Here is a 14,650-nt window from a genome sequence, read left to right on the forward strand (position 1 = left end):
ATAGGGGTGTGTGTGTGTCTTTATAGTAAAACAATTTATAATCCTTTGGGTACATACTGAGTAATGGGATTGCTGGGTCAAATGGAATTTCTATTGCTAGGTCCTGGAGGAATCAACACACTGTCTTCCACAATGGTTGAATTAATTTACACTCCCATCAATAGTGTAAAAGTGTTTCTACTTCTCCACACCTTCTCCAGCATTTGTTGTCTCCAGATTTTTTAATGATCACCATTGTAACTGGCATGAGATGGTATCTCAATGTAGTTTTGATCTGCATTTCTCTACTGACCAGTGATGATGAGCATTTTTTCATATATTTGTTGCCTGCATAGATGTGTTCTTTTGAAAAGTGTCTATTCATGTCCTTTGCCCACTTTTTGATGGGGTTGGTTTTTTCTTGTAAATTTGTTTTTTGTACATTCTGGATATTAGCCCTTTTCAGATGGGTAGTTTGCAAAAGTTTTTCTGTGTGGTTGCCGGTTCACTCTATTGGTAGTTTCTTTTGCTGTGCAGAAACTCTTAAGTTTAATAAGATCCCATTTGTCTATTTTGGCTTTTGTTGCCATTGCTTTTAGTGTTTCAGTCATGAAGTCCTTGCCTATGCCTATGTCCTGAGTGGTAATACCTAGGTTTTCCTCTAGGGTTTTTATGGTGTTAGGTCTTATGTTTCAATCTTTAATCCATCTGGAGTACTTTTATTGAAATATCTATTTAAGCGTCTTAGTTGTCCAGTCCACCCTACATGTACAAACACAACTCTAGCAAAAATTTAGTTTATACATATGCTATGTAGTATTTCATCTAAAAACTAGCATTTCAATAATATATTAAATATCAGATATATACATATACATAAAATAACATATTTAAGAATCAAAACTAAGAAAGTGTTATTATTTTTGATTATCAATAATTCTATACCATTAGGGTTTTATAAACAAGACTAAAATGGACATTCAGGGTGGAGGTGGAACACTCCATGGTAAGCCGTTATTAAGCTTCATTTGAGAAAAGGCACCATAAAAGATATTATTCCCTTCTCCCATATTTAGCGGCAGGGCATGGGGGTGGTTTAAAAAACAAACATGTTCAGGCCTGATGGCAAATTAAAATGTCTTCTCGTATTTAAAAGAAGCAAATTACCTCTGGGATGAAAGCACTGAATAATTCCTGAATAGCATGTCCAGTCTTTGTGGCAACTTCTTAATATAAATCACACATTTTAATGTGTTAGCTTAAATTTCCATGATTTCCTTTATTCATTTCTGGCTTGTTTTATAAAGTATATAAAAAACATTTAGCTCCAAAGCTTTATCTTAGTGTAAGTTATTGAAATGAACACTATTCTTTACTAATTTAGAATTTAAAAGTGGAGTAAGGGAGTGTGTGTGTGTATAATAAAGAAATTTTAACCATTAATGCACAAAAATATATTTTTGAATCCAAAATACTTTGGAGTCTATGAAATTTGCTTTACTATCTGCACAGTGGAATGCAAATCAACAGCTATAACTTTAAAACCACTACGAAGAGCATGCTTGTTGTGTTATTTCTATCATAAATTTGTAGTTCTTGATAGTATCATTGACATTTGTAACCTCCATAATCAAACGCAGTATCTTATATACAACAGAAACTCAGTATTTTTGGTAAATATAATTAAAGGTAAATTATTTGATTCTAGGAGCAATATTTAGACAAATGTAACAGAATCTATTTTTCTATTCTAATTTCAGTGACAATGATAACACACATATACATGAAAATGTGAATATACATGCACATGGCAAATACATTAAAAATCGTGATTTTTTTCTGGTATATTAACAGTTTCTCATGGAACCTTCCTTCTGATTTGGTTTTCTACATGGATTCATATATTTGCTTTTTTTTTTTTTTCTTTTCCTACTCATGGATTTATCTGGAACTCCTGGGAGTCATCACTGAAATTAGAACAGAATAGTAGATACCCATACTTCCTGTAATATCTACAGGTCTATCTTTTTTGTTTGTTTGTTTGTTTGAGAGGAGTCTTGCTCTGTCACCCAGGCTGGAGTGCAGTGGTGCAATTTCGGCTCACTGTAACCTCTGCCTCCTAGATTCAAGCAATTCCTGCCTCAGCCTCCCCAGTAGCTGGGATTACAGGCACGCACCACCATGCCTGGCTAATTTTTTTGTATTTTTAGTAGAGACAGCATTTCACCATGTTGGCCAGGCTGGTTTCGAACTCCTGACCTCATGATCTGCCCACCTCAGCCTCCCAAAGTGCTGGGATTACAGGGGTAAGCCACCACACCCAGCGAAGCCAATCTTTATGTACAATCTTTATATACTTTATATACCCCTCCCATTTGCTTACTATTGCTTTTGAAAACCATGTAGAAGTGAGTATCTTCTACATTAATCATAATATACCCAACCTATGCATGATTCCCTCCAAAACAGAAATTTTCTCTGTAAAAATGCTAAAATCCAAAAATGCATAAATAGAATATTAATAGCCATCAGCAGCCACTTCAATGACTTGAGAAAATTGCGAGCTTACTTTGTGTATTAAACGAAAACTAAAAATTATTCATGGAGCAATATGAATACAATTTCTATCACAAATAAAGTACTCAGTGATTAAGAAGAAAAAAAGTCAGCCAAGGAATACTGCTAAGGAAATCCACAATTTAAGACTTGATTAGGTTCTGTAGTTTCATCCTAGACATTAAAAAACAGACATTATCACATCTGTGACATTAATTTTGCTCCCATACTTCTTACAACAAAGACATGAGCTGTATGGGCAATACAATGAAAAATGAGAGGCACTGCTGATCACAAAATATAATTGTTAAAATTTTCAGGACTGTTTTCAATTATAGATACCAATCATAATGAGAGTAAATGAAAAAAATAAGAATGAGCAAGAAATTAATCTTTCTAACATGACTTGGTCCTTGAAGCAGTGTAGATTATCTGAGAATATTTGGAATTTTCTTCCTGCCTTCAGATTCTATTGAGGAAAACATAAGGAGTAGAAAATCTAGTTGTAATCTATGTTTCCATTCAATCGTTTTATAACACTGAACATCACCTCTTTAGTTTTCATCTTTGCTAAAAAAAAAAAAAAAGTGAGACCAGATGATCTTCTTCAAATATGCTTTTATTATTAGACAGCTTTCACTACATAAATTCAAAGATGTGGAAATTACAGTAACGGTCCAAGTGATTTGATTAGTGTAGTCTACCTGTCTAGGTGGCTTGGGTGAACATAAACACTTTTTCATAAATAGAGTTTTTATATGTTACCCATGATTCTTAAAATTATTCTTTTAACTAACTCTAAATAGAAAGTATCAGATGCAAAGCAGTTTAGTCATTCAGGAGGGTACGTTTCTGCTCTGCCTGCAATGGTTAGAAATATTTTCCTTTTAAAAAGGCCTGGAATTGTTTACACTTTCTGTGCTATCTATAAGCCTGTCTTTATACACTGCCCCTCCTTTGCTTACTGTTGCTTTTGAAAACCATATAAAGGTAAGTATCTTCTACATTAATCATAATATGCCCAACTCATGCATGATTCCCTCTGAAATAGAAGTTTTACCTGTAAATAATGTCCAAGGGAAAACAAGCTATTTTCTTTATGTGTTTATTGTTAACTTTACGTTTAATATAGTGACAGAAAATTCATGTTTACCAGAATAAAAATAAGTAACTTAAAGGATAAAGAACCATATATAATTTCCAGCTATAAAAAAATGGAGTCACTCATTCAATTAATTTTTCCCCTGGTCTTTGATTTAGAAATGGTGGTGGACTCCTGAAGTAATTTGAATGTATCTGGAATAATGAAATGATATGTCCACAAAAGCTTGGTATTCCCCAGTGCAAAAGAAAGTCAAACTGGAGGTAAGAAGTTATTGGAGCAACAGTGTCAGCACATGTGACAAGAATATATTATTTTCAATGGAATAGGGATGAGATAATGAGTGGGTCTGAGCAAAATAGTTTAAAACAGCACCATTTGTCCAAGAGGAAAATCGCGCAAGCCACATAGAAAACTTCAATGTTTGTACTAGTCAAAAACACAAACAGATGAAAGTAATGGTAACAGTATATTTTATTTAAGTCCTTGAAATCCAGAAGTGTCTTTTACACTTACAGCATATTTCAATTTGGACTAGACACCTGTAATGTCCTTGGTAGCCACACGTGACTGGCAGTAATTGAAATGGGCAGCAGAGTCTCACTAACAAAGTCAGGACACACACACCAAGCATACTCCTCCCTTACAAAACTATTATACATTCTTCCCATGTCTCCCACTGAACATATTATTCCAGAGATTTCTATATATATAAAATAAATATTTAGTTAATTTTGGAAAGATAGTTAAGATGGTTATTATCAGTAGTATTAGTAATATTTCTTCATGAAGTCCATGGGGCACATTGTTTCCAAACACTAGATGGACATAGATATAAAAAAGATTTCTACCTTCATTCACTGGGACTGCCTTACTTTAGACACACAACTATTGCTTTATTGCTTAATGGATATTATTTGACTCTACAGCAGATGGTAATTTTTCAGCTATCAATGCAAGCATACCAAAAAATATTTTTGTTTGTCTATAATTTATATCTCTATTTCCATAGTCTCATTATATCAAGCCACAAGTGTGTATGGAGCACGTGTTATGTGCTAAATTTTGCTATAAGCAATAGGAATGGTAAAAATCCCCACTCTCTTGGAGCACATTCTAATGGAAGGGACACAGATAATATGATATGTAATATGTAGTATACCACAATTCAGAAATTGCTTTCTCTCTAGGACTATATCTAAAAGTTTATGTAGATCAGACACTTTCTGACAGTGCCTAGGTTAGTGCCTGAAACATAATAATAAGTGTTCAATTTTTTATTTAAATAAATATTTAACAGGAAGTGGCCACTCACCCTCTGCCATTGCCTGTCTGCATGACATCCACTGAAATATAAACATCATCTCGTCTGGATCACAGCTATTGTCACACCTCAGCCCCCAAATTGGCATCCACTGAGATACAAGAATCTCAGTCGGCTCTCTGACCATAAAGTCCAATCCACCATTTGTCAATGAGGCACCATCACATGCATTCACTTCAGGTCGACTGCTTCCCACTCCGTTATACCTTTCCAGAAGCGTGAGCCTATTTCCAGGTGTATGCCCATGACTATTGGTAGATCACAAGATTTGCAGAGGCTACCTGAGTTACCTTTGAACAACTCTATCACTTGCCCCCTTGCCATAGTGCCGCCAGGTTCCTAAATGTAAACTGGAATGTAGATTCATTATAATTTTGGATCTAGAGATACAGTTAATGTCATCTTTTTCACTCTTCTCAAGAGCTTACTAGGAAGGGTGGGAGTAGCAGAGCACAGATTTTCTTTTAGAATGCTCAACAATATCTAACTTTCTTGCTTCCCCATTTTACCCAGAGAGGATTTTTATGTCATCTTCTGGAGGGTGAAAACAATTATTGATGGATGAATTAATGATCAAATGAAATATTTAAATCCAATTTCTTAAATTATGCATAGACTTCCTATATAATCAACCTCATTCAGCTTAGGGGAACCCTGTGCTTTAGAAAATGGTACTGTTTTACTTTGTTTCAATGCTTACATGTAATGACTGATTTTTTTAATACACTGAGTATAAATAGGGGGAAAACCAGCCAAACAGAAAACCCTGTTAGCTCATACTAACTTTTCATGAGGTGGCTATGCGTTCTGTTCCAAGTATCATTGGGTGAAAGAAAAAACCATTACTCAGTTGAACATAGTGACCACAGAAGAATACACAAAATATTCATATATCTCATTTTTATTTTCACTCTTACTCCATTTGTTTTTACCGTACATATGTCATCCTACAGGTATATATTATAATCTTTGAGTTTACTTGCTTTTTCTATTAAAAATATTTTAATAAGACAATCTAAATATGATAAACATCTAAAAGCCTTAGATGTTGAGGAGAAGTTAAAATAAAAAAACTTTTTGAAAGAAATGGGAGAGCACATGACAGCTCCAAAGGAACAAGCTGAGGGAATTCATGGTGCACATCATCAGAGGCAAGGCTGGGAGAATAGCTGAAGCAAGAGGAATGCAACACAGCTATCATCTGTTTAAGGGAGACTGAAAAGTACTGGATCAGGATAGAGGGCACCAGCCATCATCCAGTTATGGAAAGGTACCACTAGGCATCCAGTCTTACTTGCAGGCACAAGCAACACTCATCTATGCCAAATCCAGTGACATAATTTTTGGCTTAATGATGATGTTGTTCTTCCTTCCATTTCTTCACAATACCCAAATGCCACGTTTCATTACATTTATTCATAGCAAGCAAACTTAATATCTATTCTCAGAATAAATTTCAGTGCTTACCTATTTATTGTAGTAGTATATTTACTTGGAATCTACGCTGTTTAAAACTGTGATAGGATATTATGTTTTTATCGAGTCTATTTATATGAGAAGAATTTCTGTTTCTCTCCAATTTCATTTTTATTGCTTAAAATTTCATATTATAGAGATTTTTAAAGAACATACATAGTACATTATGGGAAAAATGACTCTCTATTTAATATTCCAGTATACTTAATTACTTCATGTTTTTCATGGCTATTCTTTTTTAGATCTGTCCTGCTGGATTATTATGTCATCTTAATAATGTCTAAGATGATACTACATACTACATAATCAAGCTTTGTTGCTTAAATAATAATTAACCCATAAAGCAAAATTTGTTTCAGTAGAATACATGGATTATCCTAGGCTCAAGATGTCAAGTTTGGAACACCTAGAATCTATTCTAATACTAATACTAAGGGTTCACCCTTTATTATTATATCCACTCTAAAATAAGCCTTTAACTTTTTGATGATAAAGAGCTACATTAGTTTTTCCTAAAGTGTGGAGGTTGTTGAGAGGATAGAGACAGATCACTCAATATCTGGGACATGGGAGAGGATGTAAAATAGGAAAGAAGAATGTGAAGAAAAAAAAGCAACCATGGGTAAATAGAGTAAGAAGAGATTTTTCACAAAAGGAAAAGAAGATATATCACCAATTTCTAGCCAGAATTCTTATCTGCTTGAAATGTCAGTAAACTGTGAGAAACAAACAGGAAATTATGGCGGCCCATATCCTTCAAGTGTCATGCTTAGCTAGCATTTGAATATTATATAAGAGTTTACAATGTCTATTTAACGCATCATCTCCTTTAATTCTTACCAAGTTAGACAATTCTTATATCATCCCCAATTCAGTATACTTACTGAAATTCACACCAGTTCATATGTGTCAGTTAGGACTAATTCAGATCTCTGGACTCTAATCATGTACTGCTCTCTCATACCCCACACTCTGCTGCCAAATAGGTATCAGTTGACCTACTGAGAGCCCCCAACTGCTATAATTGTCATAGATAAGATTCCATAAAAGCTAACAACATCTAGAGTATAAGAACCTTAACAGTGACTTTATTGGCAGAGATTTTTCCCCCAGAGTTTCTAAAATAATATAGATTACTTTTTCCTTGTTTCTGAAAAAAAACAAAACAAAACAAAAAAAACCTTCTTTGCAACTTTCTTATTTTGAAACAGGTCAAAGATCTTCTCACTTGATGACACTCTGAATTTTTTAAATCTCAAATTATAATGTAAGAAATCCATCAGCCAAAAAAAGGATATATTCTTAAAGCCCTAGCTGTCCTTTCTACCTAAAGACAGATATAGAAATGTAAAAGAATATGCAGTCAATTCAGCTTTTCTGTTTTCATGTGGATATTTGGTATTGGCAGGGTCTACACATAACAAAACAGTTGATTCAGCCAACTCAGTAGCAAAAACAAGAAGTCACAATTGGTCATGAGTTATACACACCAAATCATAACTAATGAGAATTTTGCTAATCATCCAGTTTTCAAGGAGCCTTGAAAATACAGCCTAATCAGCACACAGCAAAGTTCTTATATCATAGATGCACTTGCCTATTTCAAAGAACTCTACAGCAATTGTAGAAAAGAGAAGTCTATTTTTGTATGCTATCATGTATTGGAAAAAAATCCAGAATGATTAAGTCTTCTGGCATGTATTTTAGCTATTACAGCTGTTTGCAATATATATGTGCTACATCTATATTTGAAATCTCTGCTGTTTCCATTCACCATCTGCCCAAAGATGGGTGAAAATGTCTATGGTTTTTGTTCATTGCTTATGAAACTGCACATAGCAATTTGCCAAACATGTATTATTTTTCCAAGTCTTTTTCAAGCATCTAATCAATATCCTAGGAATGTTAATGTAAAAACTTTAAAGTCCCTTAAGGCCACAAATATAAATTGTCTTTTAAATTAAAACATACATAGGACACCTCTCATAGCAATTTCGACTACCAAATTATCATTATTTAACAATATTCTGATTATTCAAAAATCCAAAACCTCTGAAATATAGTGAGAAAGGAATCTAGAAACGTTAAGACAGTGCCACAAGTTACAGAGTCCCTTCTGCACTGGTATCCAAGAGCGAAATTCTTACCTACCTCCACTCGGTGACTTTTATTATAAAATTCTCACACCATTGGTCCTCTGATATCTGGAATTATGTACATTTGTGAGATTAAAATCTGTGAGAAAGGTAATGAGATTCTCCTAGAAGACGACATAACAATACAAGTAAATATGGACAACCCACGATATGTCAGCAACTGGGGAGACAAAAAGCTGAGCATTATAGTAGTATAATTATTATATTATTATAACCTATCACAACAGTATTATATTGTACTATAGCCTATGATAATAGTGAAGGCTCATAACAGTGTTCTTGAACCATTTCTAAAAGTTGTTGACTTCAGTGGTAGCTATTTAAAAATTTAAGAAGCAAATTGTTTTAATTTAAAACTATTTTCATCAAAATTGTTTAAAGTTCTTAAACTTGGGGAATTTAAAGGTTGAGCTCCAGTTACCAATAAAATTTACTCACTGCTGTGAAAATATAGCATTAAGGAAATATTGTAACTTGAAAAGTTACTTGTATAATAATTATATAAAATATACCATATCATATTAAACATAGATTGAATTAGAGTTTAAAATTTCAATCCCAAGGATTCTTCCTAAAATAAAACCCATGATCTGAAACCCCTCACCCATGATCTGAAACAAAGTTTCACTCCACAGAAGATGATTCTTACGTACTTTACACACAAATTGTATCTTTATGAAACAAATGAATACAACTGAAATAAAAATATCAGAATTCTGGCCAGTTTCTTCTGTTTCTGTTGATCTGTTTCTGAATAAATGTGGCAATGATATCAAGGCTCCACAACACCTCGATTTGATTCTATATCTTCAGGATTACTTTTCACCTCGATTTGATTCTATATCTTCAGGATTACTTTTCGCCTCGATTTGATTCTATATCTTCAGGATTACTTTTCTTTCACATCAGATGAATCACTCATGAGAACTGCTGATGGATTAGTCAGTGATCCATTCTTCTCTCTATGCATTCGGTAATGATTATCTCTTTATTAAAATCATCTCATACTCAGATTATTTATACCCTAAATACTGTCCTGTCTAGGTCTACATTTGAAAAGAAATGTCAAAACATGTAAACAAAGACTCAATCTGCTTGAATTTAATTTTGTAAGCACACAACCCCCTTCTTAGCTGAGTAAACATTATTATCAAGTAGTCATAACTTTCACCTAGTCTACAGTCGGAGATATAATTACACTGTCCAGTAGAAGACAATCAACAATACAGGCATAATTTTCTTCCTTGCCAATTTTATAATGGAAGAAGGGATTATTTGGCAATCAGTTTATTGAATGGCTATATCTATCTGATAAAATATAACCTTAACACCTGTCTTTCTTTTACAAATTAATGGATTTGCTGTTTTAAATGTCAAGAAATGTTTGCCCTTTTAAAACATGCATTTATTTATAACTATATTTTCTTTATGAACCTTGGCTCTGGAATTATTCAAGATTTGATGTTGAATAAATAAGAGACAGTTAAAATACATTAAATACAAAAAAAATTGCATGAAGTGAAGACAGAAAGTTGGTTTCCTCATATTTATTCTAGATGGGTTTTGCTAGATAACAGATTTAAAAGATTTCGAGTCTCTCCTTTACAACAATTCAATGTTTCTTACAGGCCTCTAAGTCACTTAGCATATGATGTGGGAATGCTTAGCATAGTGCACTAAAAATCCTACATAAATCTTTGCTGAACCAAATTGAAACAAACTTTGAATTACATGTAAACAGATAAATGACAATGCAGAATAATTACTGGTCGATAGAGGTAAAATAGATTGTTATGGGAACAATCTACATTTGCTATAGAAGGCATAGTAACTAATGCCAAATAGGGATTTAGAAAGGTTTCAGCAAAGAAGCTTCATTTGAATGCATTCATAAAACATGTATTTAAAACCCAATAAGATAGCAAGGGGAGAAATGCCAGATGTAGGTGATGGGGAGGAAGGCAGCGAATCACACTGCCACGTGTGTTCCTATGCAACAATTTTGCATGTTCTTCACATGTACCCCAAAACCTAAAATGCAATAAAATAAATAAATGGGAAAAAAAAAAAAAACTTTGTAAAATATGACTTAGCTAACTTTGTGTGGTTATTTGTTTTACTTTTTGTCTTCAACTTTCTGATTATCATTATTAACTGCTTTGCAGTTGGTAGCATTACTTGGTATTGTTAGAATCATAATTATCATTTTAGCCAAGATTATGCAATGCAAGTGTCTGGGAGCCTGGATGAGAGCCAGAAATGCCTCTATGTCTATGATAGTTGTTATAAAGCTTATTTACTTTATACTTCTACAGAGCCTGTTCACTTTTTACACTCTGCCAGTATAGATTAGAAGCAAATCTCATCCCATCACTTGCTGCTCAGAACATATCAAGACATGGCCATTGCTTAGATAAAAATTCAAACCCCTAACAGAGCTTAAAGGGCCAGTGATCAAATGGCAGCTGCCTCCTGCATCCTCTTTGCTTACCTCTCCCAGCTTACTAAACTCTAGAAATAATGACTTTCTCTCTCTCTCTCTCTCTCTCTCTCTGTGTGTGTGTGTGTGTGTGTGTGTGTGTGTGTGTGTGTGTGTGTGTCCTAGAGTATAAAGAGCCCTGGCCCTAGACTGCCTGCTTGGAAACTTGATTCCACTTATTTTCCAGATGTGGAAGCTCTAAACATTTACATAAACATTCTGGATCTCGGTTGCCCCACCTGTAAAATGAGATCTCATATGATTATTGTGAGAACTAAATGAGGTAATACATGTAAAGCGCATAAAACATTACTTGTCCACCGAAGTAAGCACTTTTATAGAGGTTGTCATGATTGTTTTGTTATTTTAGAAGGTAATCAAACATGTTTATTGAATGAATGAGTCTAATTGCTAGATAGACTAGCATAGTGAAAATGTCATGGGGTTCTGGAAGCTAACAAACCTTAATTTGAAGACTAGTTTGCATTGCTCTCCCTCTTCCCATCCCCTCTGTCACACATGTGCACACACACAGAAAACCTAAAGCACAGGCATTTAAAGCAATTTACGATAAGAGTTACATTTCCCTCATTAACTCTTAAGAACCAAACATGGCAAAGACAAGACAGAAGCAGTCCTTATGTACAAAAGTTGCGTTATGTTTAGTATCCTCTGCGTTGGAAAGGATGGAGATGTGTAAAACATTTCCAAATTTCCCATTAAAAATGTTTTAAATGAATATATTTCAGAATTTGAATCGCAAACAAGACCATCTTTTTTTAATTTGTATAAATTTAGGGTGTACAAATGGATTTCTGTTAAATGGATACATTGTGTAGTAGTGAAGTCTGGGCTATCCCTGTTTCCATTACCTGAATAATGTACATTGTACACATAAAAAATTTCTCATTCCTCACCCCTTCCACCCTCCCACCCCTCTGAGTCATTTTCTGTTGTTTCACACTCTGCTTCCATGTACACACATTATTTAGCTCTTACTCATAAGTAAGAACATGTGGTATTTGTCTTTATGTGCCTGAGTTGTTTCACATAAGATAGTGGCCTCCAGTTATATCCATGTGACTGCAAAATACATGATTTCATTCTTTTTTATAGCTGAGTAGCATTTCATTTTATATATATATATAAAATCCCATTTTTTATATATATATATATATATACACACACACACAATTCCATTTTATATATATAATTCCATTTTATATATATTATATAATATATATATATTTTTTAATCCAGTCATCCATTGATGGACACTTTGGTTGATTCTATGTCTTTGTTACTGTGAATAATGCTGCAATAAACATATGAGTGAGGTATCTTTTTGATATAAGGATTTATTTTCCTTTAGGTAGATACACAGTAGTGGGATTGCTGGATTGAAAGATTATTCTATTTTTCTATTTTTAGTTCTTTGAGAAATCTCCATACCATTTTCCATAGAGGTTGTGCTAATTTACATTCCCACCTACAGCATATAAGGGTTCCCTTTTCTCTACATCCTCTCCAACATCTGTTATTTTTTGTCTTTTAGTTACAGCCATTCTGATGGGTATAAGATGATATCTCATTGTGATTTAATTTGTACTCTCTGATTAGCAGATCATTTTACTTAAATGCAGCAGTTCTGCCATCTCTACCGTGCAGCATTCCCTGAATTGTCAAGCTTTCCCCAAGTTCTGCTGCACAGCCATACAGCACCTATCACACCTTATACATGAAAAATCCTCCTCTCTTCACATCTACACTCTAGTCCCGCCAGTTTGGCTTCTAGCCAAATGTCTCCAAATTACTGAATCTGAAGGATTCTCATATCACATTCTTATCTTAAAAGATTGCCCAGAAGGTCTTCTGGATTTTGAAACCCTCCAACCTCTTGGCTTCTCTTTTCTTACCACATGCTGAGGTATCTCCAAACTTCCCTGACCTCTCTTTCTCTTTTATGCATTTCTCTTTTCCTAACAATATCCAAACACTGCCTTCCACAAAATTTGGCTCTGGCTCTCTTCTCTCTCTGTAGTCTCTCCTGAGGCGATCTCATAAGTTCCCACACCATAAGAGCACATATCCCACGCATATGCTGATGACTTCCAAATGTATATCTTTAGACCAAAACAACAACTCTGTTGACCATATCAGAGCTATTTCAAATATGCTGTACCCATAACTGAACCCTTGATTAAACACCCCAGAAATATATTCCTGCTCTAGGTTTTCCCTTCTACACATGTGATACTAGTACCCGTTTAGTTGCTCAGTCCTGAAAACTAGAAATCATTCTTGGTTCTTCTGCATTCTCTGTTTTACTTCTTTAACCAATCAGTAAGAACACATACACATTCTATCTCTAAACTTTTCTCTATGTGAATCATTTTCTCTATATTTATTTCCACAATTACTCTGTTTTAAGATAAAATCATGACTTACTGGAATTACTGCAATAGCCTTCTAACTGATCTCTCCGCCCCGAACTTTGAACCCCTCCTATCCATTTTCCACACTGAAGTCTGGATGATCTTTAGGAATATAAATTAAATTATATGCCTATCATGCATTAAACCTTTCAAAAGCTTCTTGTAACATTTAGAGAATAAAATTTGAAAGTCCTTCCTTGCCCTAAAGGGCCCAGTATGATCACATACTCTGTAAACTAAACATTAATCAATTTTCCCCTTGCTGACTGCACTGGTCTCCTCCAGGTTTCTCAAACATGCCAATCTCTTTCTTGCTGCAGTGTTTTCATATTTGATGTTAACTCTATTTGGAAAAATATTCTTCACATTATTGGCAGATCTGACTTCTCATCCTTCAGGCCTTAGTATAATTGTACAAATTATTGCATTTTGTGGCAAAATGTACTTTACAAAGAGGGCTACAGCCCTATATCCTAATAACATGGTCTTCTTACAATAAGACTTTGAGATTCCTCCCATCAAGAGGTAAAGGGTCTATGTTCTTTCCCCTTAAATCTAGATGGACTCGTTACTACAAAGTAAATGATGATACTATGCAATTCCTGAGGCTGGATCATAAAAAGCAACACAGGTTCTGCCTAGATCTCTTGGATCACTCACTCTTGAATCCCAGGCACCATGCTGTAAGGAACTGCAAGTAGCCTGAAGAAGCTCACCTGGAGGCTGGGCACGCTGCCTCGTGCCTATCATCCCAGCACTTTGGGAGGCTGAGGGGGACGGATCACTGGAGGTCAGGAGTTTGAGACCAGCCTGGCCAACATGGTGAAACCCCATCTCTATTAAAAAGAAAATACAAAAATTAGCCAGACGTGGTGAAGGGCATCTGTGATCCCAGCTACTGGAGAGGCTGAGGCAGGAGAATCACTTGAACCCAGGAGGCGGAGGTTGCAGTGAGCTGAGATCACACCACTGCACTCCAGCCTGGGTGACCAAAAAAGAAAAAAAAGTTCACCTGGAGAGGTACCAATGTCCAATGTCCAAGCCATAACTATAGCCAAGCTCCCAAGCTCCCAGGTAACATGTAAGAGGATTCTCCAGCCCATAGAGTCATTCTAGGTGATGCCACATGGAGTAGAGAGGATC

Source organism: Sapajus apella, unplaced genomic scaffold (assembly GCF_009761245.1).
Source record: "Sapajus apella isolate SASKATOON/1434 unplaced genomic scaffold, GSC_monkey_1.0 scaffold27, whole genome shotgun sequence".
Taxonomy (NCBI): domain Eukaryota; kingdom Metazoa; phylum Chordata; class Mammalia; order Primates; family Cebidae; genus Sapajus; species Sapajus apella.